Here is a 16,251-nt window from a genome sequence, read left to right as displayed (position 1 = left end):
CACCATTACAATAATGACAGTCAATCCCAGTATCTCCTTTCAGCTTCTTCTCACTCTTTCCCTCAACAGCCTTCGAATCTATCTTCTCCTCCTTCTTCTTCTCTTCCCCAACATTTTTACTCAGAAAGTTCCCTTTTATTTCAGACGACTTTGCCTTCGAGTTGAAAGGCTTTTTAAAGAACTTTTTCACCTGATTGTTTGAGTAAAAGGTAATTGCTTCATCATCAGAGTTCATGATGAACCCTTCATCTTCATCCGAAGCATCTTTCTCAGAAATCTTTGACATCAAAGCTAGTGGACCTCCCAACATAGCCTTCGATTCTTCAGTTATTTCATTCACTTCTCATTCATTAGTTTTAAGCTGGTTGTACAAGTCATTCAATGTAGATGTGTCATAGCTCTGTTGGTTCTTCACCATCATGCTCACGCTCCGCTATTCCTTTCGAAGTTCCATGAAAAATATCAAATTAAATTCCATTGCAGATCTGGTGATCCCATATCGATTGCATCGATATATCAACTCATTCAGACGATCGTAATATACTTTAATTGATTCACCATCTTTCTGTCTGAAATCGTTCAGCTCAACTAAGCATTGTTTGACAGAATTAAGCTTCGTCTTCTCACTTCCCTGGAACTTTTCCTTGAGATTGTTCCATATTTGTTTTGCAGTTTCTACAGCTCCTTACATAGTTGTAAACAACTGGAGGCAAAGCTCCTCTTATTTCTCTCATACATCTTTTCTCCAGCTTTTTCAGACGATCAACTTGATTTTCAACTTCAGAGTTTCCAGAGGAAGAACCAAGTGGTTGAACATTTGATGGTGGATTGCGATTCCCAGAAATACAATTCCACAGATCTTCATCCAATCCATTAAGATAATCCTACATACGATTAGCCCACTGATCGTAATACTCAGGGATGAGCATAGGAATTTTGGTGGAAGATCCTAGCACTACTAGAAAAACAGCCTTTTACGACGCTCATTTCGTGTCGTAAAACGCTCAGACGACGCGCAAATGCGTGTCAAAGAAGGCCCTATCATAACGAGATACGACGCACTTTTGCGCGTCCTCTAGAGACGACGCACATTTATGACACGCAATGCGTATGAATAAAGTCGCTGTCAAGAAAGGCCATGTCATAAATGAAGATGACATACATTTTTGCGTATCGTAATTTTTAGTTTTTTATTAAAAAAAATTATTTATAGATCTACTAATTTTCAAATTAAATTTGCATTTCATGTCTCATAATAGAAAATAAAATAACATTTACAAAAAATACAATCCATTGCACAAAAGTTAATGTCATACAAAATACAAAATAAAATACAATAAATAAGAAAGATAAATCATTGCACTAACATGTCAAATACAAATAATCATCCCTAACTATATAACATAATACTACATTGCTATTAAGGGACATCATCATAACTCACTGAAGGTCTTCGAACAATGTTCTCGTCATCAACTCTTATACCAACCTTGCTTTACTAGATGGTCTTGTAGCTACATTGCAATTTAGCCATTTCCAACTGCAATGTTTTATAAATTATTATTATTTTAGATTTATTTATCTAAGACCAAAAATAAATATTTTGAAAATGACACATACTAGTCCAGTAGACATTGCTAATTCACTCAACTGCTTCCATTTCAACTCACTTTGTGCTACTAGTACGATATCCTATATACACAAACAAATGTTATTATTAATTATAATTCATAAAGTCAAGTATTGGAATATCTTTTCCTTACCTTCACAATCTCTAGTTTACCAAGCTGCATAGCTAGTTCAAATCTATAATCAGGACATGTAGTAACTGCTAAAGCTTCATCAATCATTCCACGTGACTCCAATAAATGAGCAACACCATCGAGAAAAGAAATATTAATATATTAAATTTCTTTGGTTTATCTCAATCAAAGTACAATGATACAAAGTAAGTTGCCTTTATCATATTATTATTGATCTTTGATATTTTGACAAGATTGAGAGAAAAAGAGACTTGCACTACATTAAGGGGGACATCCCCTAAAGAAATAGTTGCCACAACATTAATCACAAGGGCAACCACATTTACAGTGAGTTGGAACTGAATAAATTTTTGTATGTTTGCATGCCGAAGAAACACATTAATCTTAAATAATAATAATAATAATAATAATAATAATAATAATAATAATAATAATAATAATAATAACAATAATAATAATACTTTTGAAGCATTTTATATACCAACATAAAGACCAGAAACAGAAGATATCAGACCTTTACAATGGAAGCGAAATTGTCTTCCAAGATTACGATATCACTACTTTCTTTTGCAACTTCAGTTCGTTGGATGCCCATAGCAAGACTAATATCATCCTACAATTTCAATTTCAAAAAATAAAAATCATAAAAATACAGCAAAAATAATTAAATTAATCATGAAAGAGCTTTAATTATTACCTCATGTAGAGCAGGGGCATCGCTTGTTCCATCTCTAGTGCAGCTAAGTGAACAACAGCAAGAATTCATCTGTTCTGCTACTATGCTATTCAGACTCGTTTATTCAAGAAAAGGAAATCAAAAGATTTGAATTTTAAAAATATAAAGATAGGGTTTTTGATTGATTGTGCAAGATTTAGGAGGAGAGGAAAAAAGATACAAAAATAGATTATATTGTGTTCATAGAGATGTGTGGTGTGAAAGATATATAAACAGTACTCTCCATAAGTGCTATGATCAGAACTCATACAAGTTTACACACAATTCTCCATAAGTGTTACGATCATTTTTCATCGGAAAAATGGCCACCAATAAGATTATGTAAATTTTCCTACAAGGAAGAAGTACAACAACTCGTACAACTAAGGCACCAGTGGCTCCAAGGGTAGAAGGGTCATATGCAATAATAGCATAATTATGAACAGGGTGAAGACAGACCAGCTAAAAAATTAGATAATAACCTTAATTAAGAGATTAAGATTTAAGAATTAAGATTAATAGTTAGAAGTTAAAAGTTAATTTCTCTGTTTCATAATTATACCTCTCATGGGATTTTCAACTTTTCTTGTGATTCCTGAAATTTCTGCAGTTCAAGCTCAAGTCTAAAGTTGTCTTTTCTTGTGATTCTTGACACTTCTACCCCTGTATGATCTTCTACATTGTCTTCATCAATTACTGATTGTTCTGATGCCTCGAGACTTTATCTCCAATTTCTGTATTTCTATTTGTTTGTCCAGTTCCTGGAGGATAGAAACTAGCTCAAGATTTGATTCTTGAGTTTTATTCGATTGTATACTCAAATTATTATTCAAATCTTTCTGAAATTTTATTTCTTCTTCAAGCTCTGCTTGGATACCATTTTTATCGTGAACCTGGGATTTTAGATTAGATCCATAGATCAGGTTTTTTTATTCTAGATAGATAAAGCGTGATAACTACCAAGCCGCTTCTTCACCAGGACGATCTTTTCTAAGACCACACCTCTTCTGAAGAGAAACAGATTGACTGGTCAAACATAAAAGTAGGATGCTATGATTATAATCAACAAGTATAATTACACCTTGTTATCAAATTTTAGTGGGAAGCCACTGTTTGAGTTGGTCATACTATCTGGTACTGACTCCAGAAATCTCATATTGTAAATTGCCTTCATATCTTCAGGAAGCAAATCTGCTAACTGAATATTAAAAAAAAAATGATGTTATTGGGTATATTTTACAAACTACAATGCCTTGATGACAAAAATACAATGCTGTAATAGAAAGAAAAAAAAAGATCCTGACCTCCAATATCTTTGCAAGTTTAGCAGTCTCAAATTTCTCGGGATGAGTTGCTACATATATCATTAATAATCGGATCTTTTGTTCATCTGTTGCATCCTGCATGAAGCAACAACATATATTATTACAATTATGGACATGACATGTGGAATGCATATAATAAATTATTAATTCCTACTGTTTGCTCACTTGTTCTTTGAGAAACTTAATGATATCTTTTGTTCCTGCATCTCCAAAGACAAGGTCTTGCTCTAATTGCCCCACGTCTCTAAGCCCCATCTCCCTGATAATACCATTAATCTTTCCAGCAAGTTGTTTCAGTCAAAATAATATCAGACATAGTTGACCATTATATCAACATAACCCTGGATTTATTTATTTAAAAAAAACAAACAGATACCCTAGAGACTTACATCAACATGGAGGGATAGTTTGTCCATTTGTTCATTATATTGTGGCAATGCTTGAACCATCTTTTGCAAGTCACGAGTAGACATCTCCCCACCGTCTCTACAAAAATAATTATGAATGTTTGTTGAATTACAAGGGTAAAATGGTCATTTAGTCTCATTCAGACACTTTATTCATTCTAGAAAGAAAAAAACAGACCTTATGTATACAACAACAATTTACATGGTCATTTAGTCTCATAATATTCATGTTAAATTTCATGAATATTACAAATGTTTGTAAAATTGTAAGGGTAAATTGGTCATTTGGTCTCATTCATACTAGAGAAAACAAACAAACAGACCTGCCATGCATCTGAGCAGCTTATTTCTGGACACAAAATTTGTCATCTTGTCATGCAAGCGTTCACTAGCCTAACAACGAACCATTGATCAAAAGTTATATAATTATATATTTTATTAAAAACCAAAACCAAATAAATAAAAAAATCTAAAAAATACATACATCTGCTATATGGGAATGTCGGAGCTCCAGCCATACTGGATCATGATCCTCTAAAAGGACCTCTTTCCTTTCATAACCATCACATGTTTTGCTTGGAACCTAAGCAGTATAATTACTTGACGTATAATATAAAAAATTTCACTAACAAGATTTTATAATAATAAATAATGTACACTACACTAACCACGTGAACATATTTATTTTACTCCATTTCAAGTAAATCATGGCACATTGCATCATATGTCCATTCATGAATAACAGGAGCAATCTACAAGTAAAAAAAAACAGAGTTAGTTCCTAATTCTACTAAAAAATTAAATTAAAGATGACAGGTTGCATCCTATTATTATAATTTGATAAAGGCCTGGAAATGGAAAATGAGACATGAGAAGATGATCCTTGTCGTGAAGATGACTCTGAAACCACATTCTTCCTCACTCCCTGAAGCTCACTGGGTCCCACCTTCCTTTGCTCAGAACCAGTTGTCATGTTTAACCATTCATAAATACAATTAATTTACATTAAATAAAAAATAATTTCAAATACAAAATAATATGATAACAAAATGGTGATTAAATAAATTAAAAAAAAAGTTCTCACAAGAAGTCGATTTGATCACAAGAGGGGTCTCTTGAATTTGTTCAACTGCATCTACTTTACTCCCAACCTCACGTCTAATAGTACCCACAGACAGCCGTTAATCTTGTGATGGCATCAAAATAGGATCTTTTTTGGACAAATATACCCCTAGTGAAGATTAGCAATCTGAACAAACATTATTGCATTCTCTTTAGGTATATTCATATTGCAATACAAGTACACACAAGTGATTCTTACATGATTATATAGGCACAAATAGAAAACCCTACAAGCTTCCACGTTTTTAAGCATACTGAAACCATAATTACACAACTGCGTACCTTGAGAAACCGACCCCTCCTGTTTTCCCTAATGTCAAAGTAAAACACTTAAAGAAAGAACCCTAATCAGAAAGGTAATTGGACAGATATGAAGGTTATTTGAAAGGAAAATCTATGATAATTATTGAAGAAACTAGGAAAGTCAATCCACATTTTGCAGAGTAATATATATGAAAGTGTATGTATAGAATGTGTAATGTGTAATATAATAAATTGCCTTGCTATCAAGCTGAAGTTCCTTGCTTGAAATATCTTGGTCATCAAAAGTGACGTAGTAGTTGAAGATATCAAAGAACCAAGAGATTCCATTGAAAGGTACGATTATGGTGGACCTTGTTGTCCGCATCTTCTCTGAACTCTTCATGTAACGACCGCGTGGATTCTCCTTGAGATCAAAGTAAAACAGCTTATGCTCCACCTGTAACGTCTTAGACAACAGCTCCACGTCATTCCCACCACTTCGTGCACCTCCCCCACCGCCCGAGTTAAACTCCATCTCCCCTTACGTCTTCTCCTGCACCTCCACCTGTAACGTCTTAGACAACAACTCCTCGTTGCCCATTATGTGTTTTGAACCAAGCGAGAGGGATGAGATGGAAATACAAGAGTGAGATAGAAAAAATTAGGTTCAGATTTAGGAACCCTAAATCATCGGCTCAAATTGATAACTGGGAGGTAAGAACCCTAAATCCTCAGCTCATTAGGATCGAATTAAGAGTGTAAGAACTTGTTGGAACCGAGAATTTGGTTTTTGGTGGAGGTGACGGATCGAGGAATTGAGGAAGCTGTGGATGAAGATGAAGGCCCTAATTCGAAGAGGCGTGGAATTTTTGGGATGAATAGGCGGGGGGTTAATTTTTTGGATTTTATTTTCCCCCCTAAAACTCGTGTTTCCTTAAAAAAAAAAAATATAAAGCGACACAGTTATACGACACACATTTTTTTTGTAGGTGCTCTTCGTATTTTTTTTTTCTGACACTAATTTTATGGTACACAAAAATGTGTGTTATCTATCCTTCAAATTTTGGAAAACTAACATTAATTTCTAGGGCACGCACAAATGCACGTTCTCTATTATTGTGCGTCATTAATTGCACGTTGTAAAAGGCTATTTTTCTAGTAGTGTAGAAGATGAGAAAATGAAGTCATTGAATTCAGATTGAAGGACGCCATTTTTGTACGGAAGAAATACTTGAGATTTTTAGAAGAAACTATGAGAATTTAACAACAAATTGTATGATTCATATCACAATCACTCTTAGAACACTCGATTCAATGAATTTAGTGCAGAATCTAATTACAATCATAGATCTAAAGAATTTTTCACTACCAAAAAGTGCGGAAACTTTTGAATCAAAAAGTTGATTCAAAAACCTTTTGAACAGAGTGAAAATCATATCAGAGATGTGATTCCTGCTCTGATACCAATTGATGAAACATAGAATCGAGTATTGAATGAATTATAGAGTTAATTCAAAGTATGTATGCGAGATTTGAACACCGATGTAAATATGATATGTTTGGCTCTATTATGCTTTTTCAAAGTTTACAGAGTACAATAAATATTCTGTAAAGACTTCGTTACATAGACACTAATAACTTCTCCTATTTATAGGAGAGGAAAGCGTACAAAAAATATACTGAGGACTAAAACATCATGCTTCGAATATTATGGCTTAGTAAAATAAAAATACAAAAATGTTCGTAGACCCTAAATACAAACTTCGACAATTACAACACTTTGACCCTAATAGAGAGATTTTATGTTACTTGGTTTTAATCCTTAATTATTTACCCATAAATTTAAAATAAGGCTAGGGTCCATATTTTCAATTCGAACTTTGAAGATGGATGTCATAATCAAATTGCGAATCTATTTTAGGTAGGTAAAGCATTCACCAATTTCAATCATATGAAACTCCTACATCTTTTGAGATTCACTGAATATTTTTAATGGTTTAATCTCGATTATGCTTTTAATAGTTGTGACTAGAATGCCGAGGATCATAATTAAGATGTGAATAACCATGCAAACCCGCTTGACAACTTTGATGTCTTTTATCATATCAAAATAATGTGTTGGTAAACCACACACGCCCATTAACAATAATAATTTATGATTTGTACCATCATTCAAAAATTAGTGTGTTGGTTATCCATACATGCTCTACTAACGACTTTTAAAGAACGATGTGCATTTTAATGGATTAACATACATTTCATATTTTTCCTATAGTAACTAGAGTGGAATTTTAAAGTAGGTTCTAGTACTTTTATAACATTATACTTTTAATGTGATTTTATCCTATTAAACCCATTAACATTATACTTTTAATGTGATTTTATACAGGAGAGTGGTGGGTGAAAAGGACAGCCATTGAACGGTTATTTTATCGGTTGTATCCTTATACCCACTTTATAGCATGACTTTATGAATGAGGATTAGTAGCGATTCGACTGACTTATCTTATATATGGTAGTTAATATATATATATATATATATATATATATATATATATATATATATATATATATATATATATATATATATATATATATATATATATATATAAAGGGTGCATTTTAAAAGATTTCAAAAAAATGTTTAAAATTAGTTATCTACATTAATTGATTATTTAATAACATTTAACCATTTAAAATTAATTATTTAAATCAATTATTTAATTAATTATTTAAACCTTTTATGGATTTGATATTTATCTTTTAATTAATAATTTAATTAAATTAAGTATTAGATACAAATGGATAGTATTAATTAAATTCATAATTTATAATTATCTTGTGTATAGATATCTCATAATATTTACGGATTTTCTTTAATAATCCAAAGCATGAAAAATCGGATTCTAATAGAATTCTAAGCATATAATTACCAAATAACAATCACATAAATCAAATTAGGAAAGAAATCTCGAAATTCTAGATCTGTACTTAGTTCACGTTGTGACAGATACACTATAATGTCGTGAACACATATCTGACGAAAATTTGTGTTTAATTCGCTAATGTGAGATTAATAGAAGACACACCAAGTAGCTTTGATACAACTGAAGGTTTTCTTAGATTACAATTACAACTCTCAACGCGGAAAACACTTAACGATTAAGATGGGACACATGCAAACTAATAGGATCTATGTTTTCACTTTAAGGCAACCTACATTAAATTAACAAAACTAATACGCATCCTAGTAATTTCAAAATTCACAAAGTAGAGTTAGTTACCTTAAACTTGTTGTAGCAAACAAGTTGATTGAATCCATCCTTGTAGACTTGAGAAACTAGCACCAAAAGGATAGTGTCTCTAATGGCTTCTACCCAAAGCCTAGCAACAAGAACAAAAGAGGAGAGAGGGGAGGATATTCGACTATTTTTCTAGTAAAGAGCATGGATGGTGGCACCCAAGGGGTCCCATTTATACCTAATAGGATAACTGTGGAAACCATAATCCTAAATAAAATAATACTATTTCAAATCCGGGTGGATATTCGTTTTTTTTTTATCATAGAAGGAATATTCTAGATGCGTTTATGGTATCTCCAAAACTGTCCACCCTAGTGGAAGGTTATGGAATTCCTTTTTGTTCAATTATTCAACAATTATAGTTCAGTCCTTCCACCTTTAGTTAATTCTAATTAACCTAGAATTAAATCCAAATTAATTCTAATTAATTCTTAATTAATTGTTACCATTTCAAATTAATATATTAAACCTATAATTAATTAACAAATTATTTATTTCAATTTAATAATCACATAATAATCTATAAATCAATCTCTCTCTCCAAATGTTATTTTATTCAGTTATTGGTTTTGAGGGCAACCCAAAAAGGATTTTGCTTCCAATTACAAGTCATACCAATTTAGTTATGGGCTTAGACACCTTAATCCAACAATTAGTTGGTTTTCAAAGAAGATTGTGAATATCACCAATAACCCAACTCCACAGTGAGGAGCTCTCCAACTTAAATATCTAAATCCAATAAATAAGATAGATAAGTTAAGGGATTTAAAGGGCACGGCCCCAAGCCACCGACTCTCTTTAGAAGCGAGGGCGATATTCCAAGCAACCCAATTCATCTTGTTTTTTCCTCACTACTACCTGATAGGAACCTTCTCCAAGATTTCTCAAGAGAGTCAATAATAGAGTTTGGGGCTTTAAATAGAGAAAAATAAAATAGTGGAAGGTTACCAACCACCGATTTAACTAACGGCAATCTCCCCCGAACGAAAGAGTTTTTGATTTCCAAGATGACAATTTACTTTGAATCTTCTCCAGACCAGGCTTCCAGTGTCTCATAGGAAACATATTGGCCTCAACCGGTACCCCTAACTGCTTATGTATAAAAATGGAAGGGAAGTTTCTTTACAACCTAAGATACATGCACAACTAGTAACTTCGATCTCAGAAACACAAATTCCATAAACCTTAGACATATGGAAGCTAACTTTAAGAACCGGATCAACATGAAAACATAAAAGAATATATGACATATTAATCAAACTTAAAGTGCACCAATCACCCATGAATAATGCATCATTAGTGTAAACGTGATGTGAAATCGATGGCCCATTATGTGGTAACTAATACTACAAATAAATCATCACAGTTTAAAATATATGAAAAGTAAACACAAGATAATTGATACCAAAAACTAATTATTAAGTCGTTTTAAAAAAATACAAATAAATGATCAAATATATCGAGAATTATTTATCAGGTTGTGGCAAATAATAAATATGAATGAATGAAAATTTATATTGAGAATTCATTATAAATTCGTGATAATTCATTGTGAATAATAAGCAAAAAATTAGTAACGATTATAATCTATAATTATTGTGTTTCATCCAAAACCGGTTCGATCCTTAAGCGATAAACTGGTTAAAAAAGGTACATAGAATATTGTTATGTTGTCGATGAACCAAAACACGAAAAAAAATTAAAAACCAATCTGATGTTGTCGACTTCGTTAGACGAAGATTGTTGCACTAGATGTAACTTTTTCCCTTAAAAATAGTTACAACACTCTATCAATTGTTTGTTTTAGTATAAACCCCATGATTTAATGTAGAAATTGTTCATTTAACATCTATGGAAGAAATGATTAACATAAAGCGATTAACTAGAAATCTAAAACTGCCTATTTGCAAAATTCATATAAATTAGAGGAGATGAGAGACCGTTTAGGTGTTTATAAGTGAGCCCTAGATGACCTTATGCATAGTTGCAAGGCCTTAGTTATATTTGTAGGAAAGCATAGTAAGCCTCCCAAAAAGTGGGGTGATAACATATGATGTGCGTAAAACTCACTTAGTTTTAATCCTACTTTAATTATCAAATAACACACAAAAGGCAGTGAACCTATCAATTGTGGTATAGCTAAATAAGCAGTGTATCGAACACAGGGAACGACAAATTAAATCAAAAACTAATTCTATCTAAGTTGATTAAGCAAAAAGGGGTTTTTCTCTAGTTTTACAAGACTAGAAACTTACTAACTAAAACTAATTTAAGGCTAGAAAATGACAATTTAACTAGATTCAATAATGGGAAAGGAACTTCTGTTTAGTTCAACTCGGTTAACTTTATGGTTGATTTTAAGGTAATAGTGCAATGGATTAATTCTTTCGTTGGTTATCGATTCAAGTGATTAGGTTTATGTTCACTACCCTAATCCTTAGCAAACAAACTAATTCAAACAGTGGCCAATTGCTTAATTTATTTATATTTACTAGATTAATTATTCGGGTTAAGTTAGACTTGCAATAGCTAATTAATTCATTATTCTTAATTAACCTCTTGTTTGGTGGTCATCTTACAAGCTTGCACATGAATTTACTCAATTTCCTTATTAATCCTAGTTTCATATTCATTAATTCTAGACATATGGTATAGTGGTCACATATCATATGAGGTTGGTAATCAATAGATGTTCATGCTAATCAATTATCTTCCTATTAACAGAAAATTAATTATCATTCATACACAAGGTTCTTTAGCAAGCTAAAATAACAATAATTCACCAACTTGGAATTAATCATACCAATTAATCAAACCATATTGTCAACTTTGTATTCCCAAACAGAAGTCTAAAGAATTTAGTTCATAACTAAGGTAAATAACAGCAAACAAATATGCTCATGTTGCTTAATCATGTTGACAAAACAAAAGAAATAAGTAGATTGATGAAATTATGCCTTAATTACTCCCGGAATTGGATTCTAGCTTCCTTGGTCGACTTCTAGGGTTCTTCTGGCTTCTTATTCGCAGCTAAGCACTTCTGAAACTTCCCAAAATTCTCCTTCTCGATTTGTGGAGTTATCTTTAAATATGCGTTCCGACTCGTCGAGTCATATGGTGACTCGTCGAGTCCCACTCACATTCTTCGTATTACGATAACTATCTTGACTTCCGAATCATTATCCTTCTGATTTCGCGACCGGACTCGTCGAGTCCATGCCCAACTCGACGAGTAGAAGCCTGTTTCTAGGTGTTTTCCTTCTTCATTCCACTCTTGAGCTCCTAACCGCTTCTCTTGCTTCCTTTCACTTTCGAGCTTCATCTTTGTAACATCCGGATTTTACCAGGTATCTTGTAAATTTAATTTTGTTGAATTGTGAGGGGGACTCGGCGAGTTGGAGCTCAGACTCGCCGAGCAGGGACGCGGATTTGGGCAATGGAGCGCGCCTGGACTCGGCGAGTCTAGGATATGGACTCGGCGAGTCTGCGCTGTGTAATGAAACCCTAAATTTCCGGGTTTGAGGCCTATTTAAGGGGCCTTATGGCCGTCATTTGTGCTCACCCAACCCTCAGTGAGAGACCCTTGTGTTCTTGAGCGATTTGTGAAGAGAAAGGAGCATTTCTTGACCTTGTGTGTGTTATTTAGCAAGAAGAAGGAGACTCTAGGCAAGAGGAAGCAAAGGAGGTTGCTATTTCGTGGATTTGGAGCTTAGATCATCACTCTAGAGGTATGATCTCGGACTATTTTCTGTTTGGTGAAGCATTATGCAATTTAGGGCTTATGATGGTCATTTATGGGATGATTTGGTGCCCATTGGTTCCCTCCTTGAGTTGAGGTTATGGATCTGGACCCATAGAGGTCCAGAGAGCCTCACTCATCAAGCTTTATGTATGACAATGGAGTCCATGACCTTGTGTTATAGTAAATGAGTCAAAAACATCATATATGGTCATATAGAGGTTGTATGTGCATCAAGATTGTAACTTTACGTGCTAAATGAGCTTGGAGGGACTGGATCTATGGATTAATGGACTGGATCTGACCTTTAGAGCAAGATTGAGTCAGTGCATGGCACAGACTCGCCGAGTCCGAAGAACAGACTCGGCGAGTAGCATGAATGTTGCCCGACCACACAGTGAGTGGCCTCGCCGAGTTGGGGAGGGTGGACTCAGTGAGTCAAGGGGGAGTTAGAATGGACCGGTGGATTGAGTCAAACTGGACTCGCCGAGTTGTTTTGAGACTCGGCGAGTTGAGTCGTGGTGGCCCCACAACTCATGCCAGGTGGAACTCGTCGAGTTGAGTGAATGCTCGACGTGTCAAGGGAGGATTCCAGGGAAATTGGTGTACACGCCCAGACTCGCCGAGTCGCCTTGGTACTCGCCGAGTCCGGTCAGAGTTGACCGTTGACCGTTGACCAGAGTTGACCAGTGTTGACTCCTTATTGATAGTCAACCTTAGAGATATAAAGTGTTGATTAGAAGCATATAATGTTATAGGAGGATTAGAGCTCGGAGGATCGAGCACGAGGGATTTCCAGGATTCGTGAGATACCGAGATACGCGAGGTGAGTCTTCTCACTATACTTTACCTTGAGTAGGTAACCAGAGTTATGTGATAGAGTATTTGTATGCTATGTATGTTGTGTGTTGTACTGCATGATTTCTATGTGATTTATGTGGTGCATGTTTATCAGAGCTAGAACCTGAGGGTTCACAGAGTTTGGGTGCACGGACCCACAGAGTTATAGCCTAGAGTGGCTAATATGTGTTATATGTGGTATTTTGGGGAACTCACTAAGCCTCGTGCTTACAGTGTTGATGTTATTTGTTTCAGGTACTAGTGACGACCGCGGGAAGGCGCCGGCTTGATCCGTATACACACACGTTCGGAGCTTGATATTATGATCTTGGGATTTTGTACTGTTTTGTTGGATAATTAATATGGTTGTTTTTATGAATATCGATGGAATTATGTTTTATAAAAATTGAAAATTTTGTTTGAAATTTTCGGTGTTACAAATTGGCATCAGAGCCTTGGTTTGAGGGATTCGGGTACACCTTCGGTGGTATTTGAACTCAAACTGAGGAATTGAAGAGATATTTCAAAATAAAACCAAAATTTTCTAAGAGTAAAAGATTTTCCAGGAAGAAACGTGTGTGCGATCAGCCAGCGCCCGAACGGTGAATTCCCAAAATACCTTTATATTATGTGATAATTATTATTAATGTGATGTGTTTGCATGCTAGAGTAGGCTAGGTATTGCTAATAGGACTAGAGTGGCCTGTTTTGTGATGCCTTAGCCTAGGGAGGGGTGAGCTGCTATGAGATGCTGAGAGTAATTAGGTAGCAGCTAGGGCTTTGTGTGAGATCTATTTCAAAGTGATTTAAGTATAATAGAGTACTTGGGGATTGGGATCCGAAGAGGAAGATTTGGGGTGTGTACTGAGACGGTGCGGACAGTAGTATTGGGCCCGTACTACTGAAAGCATCGGTGCGGTACACAGTCCAAATAAGAATCTTGGGATGCCAAGAATCAAGGAGGGGTGGATTGTCGAATGTAAGAGTGTTCGAGTGAATTCTAATTATCGCATGTTGTATTTCAGAGGTTGATCATGGTAAGGACACGTCACATGCCGGAGAATGCCGGAGCTAGTGATGAGGAGATTCGACAGATCATTCATGAGGAGGTGGCTGCGGTCATCAGAGCTGAGATACCAAAGATGTTCGGGTCTATTAAGACCGCGTTGATTGAGACATTTGACGAGCGCTATGCCGCTCTTTCTGAGGCTGCTGTTGCAGCGGCTACCGCAGCGATCGCTGCGGCAAGACCCCAGGGAGGTGATGCGTCATTGTTTAGGGAGTTCAGCAACACCAAACCACCAGAGTTTGATGGTACGCAGGATCCGGTGGCAGCTATGAGGTGGATATCTGATATGGAGGGATGCTTCTTCACTTGCTCGTCCCCTGAGCATTTGAAGGTTCGGTTCGCGCTGAACCAGCTTCGCTTGGGAGTGAAGGACTGGTGGAAGTTTGTGACGGCGCACTTCACACCTACTGAGCTTTCGGCAGTGACCTGGGAGAGGTTCACTACCATGTTTCGGGATGAGTACGTTCCCCAGGTGGAGAGGGAGCGTCTGGCACAGGAGTTTCTGACCCTCAAGCAGGGTACCGAGTCAGTTACAGCGATTATGAGGAAGTTTCATGAGAGGGAGATGTTCTGCCCTGAGCACGTGTCCACCGAGCAGGCACGTATGAGCCGTTACCTGAGCATTCTGAGGCGGGATATTCGGGAGTTCGCTGCGAACTCCTCGTATCGGACATTTTCCGAGCTTCAGGCAAATGCTCGGAAGAGGGAGATTGAGCTTGAGACTCAGGCCAGGGAGGAGGCGGAGTCCCTAGCGAGGGATCGGCGGCCGACACAGTCCCAGCCGGCAGCCAAGCGGGCCAAGCCCGCTGATCCCAGACCTGGGAGCCAGAAGGGCCGCACTTGTGGAAAGTGCGGCAAGGGTCACGATGGAGTCTGTCGAGCAGGGTCTTGCTACAAATGTGGCAAGGAGGGGCATATGGCCAAGGACTGCCCCAAGGGATTTGCAGTGTGCTTCCACTGCAACCAGACCGGACACCGGAAGGTAGAGTGTGCGCTGCTGCGCGGAGCATCTCAGGGGTCTGCTCCCGCCGCCATCAGAGCTACTGCTACAGAGAGTCGGCCCGTGAAGGCCGAGGCACCGAGGGCCCGGGGGAGAGCCTTTCAGCTGACTGCGGAAGAGGTCCGCGCTGCACCCGATGTTGTGGCTGGTACGTTTCCTTTCTACTATTTAATTATGGGGTTGAGATATTATGCTTATATTATGCTATGCATAGGTACCTTCCTTGTGAACTCTGTACCTGCTTTAGTGTTATTTGACTCGGGTGCGAGTCGATCTTTTGTATCTTTGACATTTAGTCAGCATATCAGTGTTAGTCATGGGGCACTGAGTCGGCCCTTGCGGGTTTCCATAGCCGCCGACAGAGTGATTTGTGTCACGGAGGTCCTCCGGGGATGTGTATTGGAGATTTTTGGGGTTGAGTTCCCGATCGACCTGATTCCTATTGCGATGGGTGATGTCTGTGTTATAGTGGGAATGGACTGGTTGAGCCGATTCGGCGCGGTTATCGATTGCGAGCGTCAGCTGGTGACTATACGAGATCCTAGTGGGGGAGTTTTTTCGGTTTACGGCGAGGGTACACATTCTGGATCAGCCTTTTGTTCGGCTGGTAGGGCGAGGCAGTGTTTACAGCAGGGCTATAAGGGTTTTGTGGCGTATGTGATGGATACGCGAGTGATCTCCGAGTGACCGAGTTCGGTGGATGAAGTTCCGGTGGTGCGTGAGTTT

The 16,251-nt window shown here is 36.6% G+C and overlaps 1 pseudogene; it reads right to left on the bottom strand.

Moving 5' to 3' along the window:
• Positions 1–3,167: 3,167 nt before the first annotated feature.
• On the bottom strand, positions 3,168–5,033 carry LOC145040319 (SNARE-interacting protein KEULE-like; annotated as a pseudogene).
• Positions 5,034–16,251: the final 11,218 nt, after the last annotated feature.

Source organism: Lactuca saligna, chromosome 4 (assembly GCF_052625555.1).
Source record: "Lactuca saligna cultivar CGN05327 chromosome 4, ASM5262555v1, whole genome shotgun sequence".
In the NCBI taxonomy this organism is placed as follows: domain Eukaryota; kingdom Viridiplantae; phylum Streptophyta; class Magnoliopsida; order Asterales; family Asteraceae; genus Lactuca; species Lactuca saligna.
Note: the sequence above shows the minus strand (reverse complement) of the source record. Positions and strands in the feature narration are given on the sequence as shown.